Raw genomic sequence first — 6,000 nt, 5'->3', positions numbered from 1 at the left:
CCTTTTTCATATAGTAATTTTCATGGAATCATACAATATATAATCTTCTTTCATTTAGCATAATGTTTGAAGTTAATGCACATTATTGCACTTACCAGTTTGTGCATTTATTTTTATGGCAGAATAGTATTCCACTGTATCCACTTTGTTTATTCATACCAGATGAAGAACAGTTGAGATGGTCCTGTTCTTGGCAGTTTAAAAAAATATTTATTTTTAGAGAGAAAGGGGGTGGGGGAACAGAAAGAGAGGAAGAGAGAGAATTCCAAGTAGCTCTGTGCAGTCGGCTTAACTGACATAACTGATGCTTAACTGACTGAACCACCCAGAAGCCCCTTGGCAATTTTGAATAAAGTCTCTGTAAACATTCATACAGTTTTATGTAAACATGAGTTGTAATTTCTCTTCAGTAAATATCTAGAACTGGGATGTCTGAGTCATATGGTACGTGTGATAGTCAACTTTGTAAGAAACTAAAACTGTCTTCCAAAGTAGTTGTACAACTTTACATTCCCACTTAGCAATGAACTAGAGTTCCAGTTCCTACAAAATCTTACCAGTACTTGGTATTGTCAGAAAAAAAAAACACTATATAACACTTCCTGATGTTGTGTAGTTTTTTGGAGTTTTTATTTTCTCTAATGGCATATGAATACTGAGCAATTTTCATGTGCTTATTTTTCACCATTTCTTTGGTAAATGAAAATAATTACCTTCAGGTCATAAAATAAATTGAGAAATGTTCTCTTATTTTCTATTTTCTTGAACTGTTTGTGTAGAACTGGCATTTCCCCCTTAAATGTTTGATAGAATTCGCTAGTGAAACCAACTTGGTCTGGGGTATTTGCATGTGTGTATGTTGGTTGTGGGGAAGGTTTCTAACTATAATTTAATTTATTTAATAAGTATAGGTCTATTTCAGTTAGCTATTTTTTCTTTGATGACTTCAAAGGTAGATATTTTTCAAGGAATTTGCCTATTTTATATAATGTATGGAATTTATTTATATAAAGTTAATATATAATTAACTATAAGCTCTCTAGCCATGTGTCTCTTTCATTACTGAAATTGGCAATTTGTCTTTTTTTCTTATTAAATCTGGCTAGATATTTTTTATTTTTTTTTGGTTGTTTTGATAAATAAGATTTTGATTTCACTGATAGTCTTCATTGCTTTCCTTTTATGATATCAGAATTTCATCAGTTTTTGCTGTGTGTGTGTGTGTGTGTGCAATTTAATAGTTGTCTTTTGTATTCTATACTTGAGTTTGAGTGCATTTTTTTCTTTTTAAATCCTTCCTGGAGTAGCACTTCAAAAATTCTTATAATGAGGATCTATAAATGTTAACCAATTTTGTATTTAGTGTAGATTTGCATGTCTTTATTTTGTTCCCATTCCAAAATATTCTTTTGTATGTGAAATACCAGATTTGGCTAATTTCTTGCAGCACTTTGAATCTTTTTTTCTTTAATGTTTGTTTGTTTGTTTGTTTGTTTGTTTATTTATTTATTTTGAGAGAGAGAGAGAGAGAGAATCCTAAGCAGGCTTCGCATTATCAGCACAGAGCCTGATGTGGGGCTGGATCTCACAAACTGTGAGATTATGACCTGAGCCCAAATCAAGACTCAGATGCTTAACTGACTGAGCCACCCAGGCACCCCTGATTCCTTTAACTTATCATTTTCTGCCCTTTCTGACTCTGTTGTGAAGTCTGCTTTAGGTTCCACTATTGAAATATTGTGGCAGCCTGTCTTTTTTCTCCAGTTGCTTTTATAATTTTTCTCTTTATTTTTAATTTTATGATACCTGCCTGTGACTGTATTTTTATTAGTTAGTTGTTGAGGTGAAATGTTAGCCTGCAAACTCATCTCCAATTCTGTTCCTCAAATTCTGTAAAATTTTGTCTTTCTGTTTTTTTACTCTTCCAATTCTCTGTTTGAAATACACATTTGACAATTTTTTTCTAACTCTAGTTTTATATCCCTTAACTGATATCCTAGTTAAATTCCTTTGAGGCATTTTCTGATTCCTCATTTGCTATGTCAAGTCTGGATAGTATTATGTCTTTCTCATTTAAGTCATTATATTTTTCACTTCTTGTTATTTTTCAATTTCTGCGAGTTTTTGTTTAATATTTTCGTGTTTGTTTTCATAGAAATTATTCTTTTATCTCTTTGATGTCCCTACCCAAATTTATTTTGTAATTTTTCTCAAGCTATTCTATAAAATTAATTTCATATAAAGAGAACAGCTTTTCAATCTGTTAGCATTTGGCTGTCTTTCTTACCATAAGATATAGTTATGCCTTTAAAATTTTAGTCTCAGATTGATTTGAAAACTTATTACCTCCTTTACATGTATCCTTCTTATTCTATAAAGTTAGTAGGTACCCCCTCATAGCTCTACTAAGGTCACAGATAAGCCCCACATCTTCCAATGCATTTTGGCATTCCTTCCCTGTGGCGCGTTTGTGGACATGACGAAACCTGTCACTGAGCCATCAGGTGGTTTAGTTCCATTTCTGGTATTTGTAACCCTGTTCTATGAGCATGAGCTCTAAGCAGAATCAACCACAGCTTCTTTTGGCCTCGCTTCATGGTTGGGAGCGGCCCCTACAGCACTCTGCTCCAGGTATGGACCATAGCTTTAATCTCCCATTTTGAGTGGAGACTTTTAGTCCATTTTGCCCATGGGTTCCTGGCCACCACTGCTTTGGTTTGGATCATGACCCACAAGGCTTGTGGCTTCAGCTCTGCTCACTGCTTTGCATTTAAGTTCTATTTCAGTCCGGGGTGATGTTTGTTAGGCTTTCGAGGCCAACTCTCTCTTTTTGGATTTCTCTTTTTATGCTTAATTTATCACTGCTATGTGTTTAAAGCTAGCTGACAGAGGGTACTAGACATCAACTTAATGCCATCTTTATCAAAAATATTCTTCTCTTTTTATAAGTGGAGATCTGAAGCTCAGAAGAGTGAACATTCTGGTCTAAGGCCTTAGAATGGGCTTATCCCAGAGCCTGAGCAGGTACTCAGGTCTCCCAACTCTAAGCCCTGGGACTCTTCACTGTCCCCCCGGGTGCTCAGAAACGGAGCTGAAGGGCAGGTCTCAGCACGGAGCTTCTTGCAGGAATGGGCTGGGGGGCAAAGGCAGCTGCTGGGGAGAATCACCTAATGTGTCCTGGTAAGGTAGAGAAGATGTTTAACAGATTTCATCACCCCCAAATTCATGTCTGACTAAAAACCTTTCTTTCAGCAAGCTGTCACAGCTCGAGTGAGGCACATCACGGTGTGCAATGCCACACGCAGCCAATGACCTTTTCATTCACCTTAACAACCGAAGCTCTAGAAACAGTATTTTCCCTTTGGAGGCAATGTGGCTTCCTTAAAAAGGAGGGATATAAAAGGAAAGTATTGATTTTCAATTTGAAATAGGCAAACATTTAATTGTAGGCTGTACAAATATAATACAGTTGTCAGTTGAAAAATGTCGCTCAGCTTAAGAAGAAAAGTGTTTAATGTGGTATGTGTGTGTAAAGGAAAAAAACAAAAAAGTAAAGCCTGGTTGCTGGAACTATCACCTGATCAGACACCCATTCCTCATAATATTGCACAGCTGTGTGATTAGAGCTGTCTGATTAAACTAATTTACTAGTTAAAATTCTGTAAAGATGGGGTGCCTGGGTGGCTCAGTCGGTTAAGCTAAGCGTCCGACTTTGGCTCAGGTCATGATCTCGTGGTTCATGAGTTCGAGCCCTGATTTGGGCTCTCTGCCGTCAGCATAGAGTCTGCTCTGAATCCTCTGCCCCCTCCTTTTCTGTCACTCCCCCACTCTGTCTCTCTCTCAAAAATAAATAAACATTAAAATAATTTGTTTTAAAAAGTCTGTAAAGATAAAACTATCAAGCAAATTGCTGACTGAAATAAATCAAGATTTTTTAGAGTTAGAAGGTAGATATTTTTCCTCCTTTTGATTACTTTAAAAATTAGCTAAAAAATGGGACATCTGGGTGGCTCAGTCGGTTAAGGGTCTGACTCTTGATTTCAGCTCAGGTCATGATCTCACGGGTCCTGAGTTCAAGCCCCATATCGGGCTCTGCATGGACAGTGCGGAGCCTGCATGGGATTCTCTCTCTCCCTCTCTCTCTGCACCTCCCCTGCTCACTATCTCTCTCTCTCTCTCAAAAAATACATAAATAAACAAACTAAAAAAAAGTAAATACTTCTGGTATCTCTATTCACAGAAAATGCACTGCAGGCTGAAAATGATGTTAGATTCTCTTCATGCTCTGGCTGGACTGCCACAATGCACTGAGACCTTTTATTTCTGCAGCTGTGTGCTTATTGTATGTCCGTGTGGTCACTCTGTCCCTAATTTCTATAATTCAGAGTTCCAAATGAAACCCTACACACTCGGAAAGCTACTTTTACTTGCAAAACATGTATTGGAAGATGATTTAAGTTCCGTGCAGTGCACCCTTCGGGATCTCTCACCAGCCAGCAGTGGTATAAGGGGTATTCAGTCGACCAAATGCCGGAAGGAAGGTGACTGCAAATAAAGGGCAGCCACAAACCTCAACGTGTTGTCATTACTGAGCACAGCTACAGGAAGGGGGTATTTCCCTTGCTATGTTCTAAGATTAACGTGTATAGCAATTGACCGATGTGGATAGGCCAAGTGGGGGGTGTTTAAAGGATCAAGTCAGCGTTTGTCTAATGCTTTGAAGATAAAGGTGAAGATAATGGGCAAATTCCTATTATTGCAAATGATCTAATAATTACTATAATAATTATCCTCATCCAACCATAGACCAACAACAGATATATTTGAGTACACTGAATTTCATAAAGCATTGTGCATCCCTCAGCGGTGGTAGGGCTCATTGTGAGTAATAACGCAGATCAAATAACCATGAGCAGAAAAGCCCCTCTGTTCACTCATCAGGTCTCACACTGAGCTACCTCTCTCACACCTTGCAGTCAAGTACATACAATAGCAAATGCACTTCAGGAGGCTGGAGGGAGGCCAGGGAGGCGAGAGGGCATCCCGCTCCCAGGTTCTCTGGCTCTGCAGTGTCAAACAGTAAGTGAGTATCTCCAATGAACCAGCTAATATCTTTGTGTTGAACTGACAGACTGTTTTGACATTATTGGGCACAGCCAAACAAAAGATGAAAACAAACTGGTAGCCACGTTTCACAGTTCCTGGTTGTAGACACAAAGCAATCAAACACACCTGCAAGAAAGCCTGAACTATGGGCTTTGATCCTGGTGCTATTCAAGGTCCCCACCAAACCTCCCCTCCAGCTAAAGTAACCATGGGATGAGTCCCAGCCTCATAGAGTGAGATTCATGTTTTACCTTTACCCTTTTAAATAGTTGCTTAACTACAGCTGGGATGGTCCACCTCAGTCAGGAAGGTACAAGAGAATGACAGGGGCATTTCTAGGCATAGAACATGCTAGAACTTAGAGACCAGGTCGGCAAGTGGGAAGAAAGGATCAGAAATCAGGAGGCTTGATGCTCTGCATTCAACTTAGTTTCCACATCCCAGAGCTTGGATTTCTCAATGCTTAAAGGTTAAAGAGAGCTTTATGGCAGACAGAGTGCTACTGCCTTCCATGATGGGGAATACATTTTGAAAACCTGATGATGTAGCAATGGACCCAAAAGAGTTTTGAATCAATTCAGAGATAACAAGTCCAGTATGTATTAGGGAGGAAGCTGTTATGTACCCTTAATCACGTTCTCTGCAAGTGGACCCCTTGACATCCTAAGTAGAGAAAGTATCCAGGGCTGGAAGGATGGTGGTCCTGGGGGGCATGTGCCTTTTCTCTGATGTGGCAGGAACGTTCAGGTTTGGCATGCCTCAGCCCTGTCGGAGACACAGGATCCTGCTCTTCCTCTCTGCCTTCAACCTTTCTGGGGCACTCTTACTGGAACACAGGTATGGGCCTTGCTTCGAGCACCTCTCCATCTCCTCCAGGTCATCATTAAATAGTCA

This window comes from Panthera onca, chromosome A3 (assembly GCF_046562875.1).
Source record: "Panthera onca isolate mPanOnc1 chromosome A3, mPanOnc1 haplotype 2, whole genome shotgun sequence".
NCBI classification, from domain to species: domain Eukaryota; kingdom Metazoa; phylum Chordata; class Mammalia; order Carnivora; family Felidae; genus Panthera; species Panthera onca.
This window is presented reverse-complemented; position numbering follows the sequence as displayed.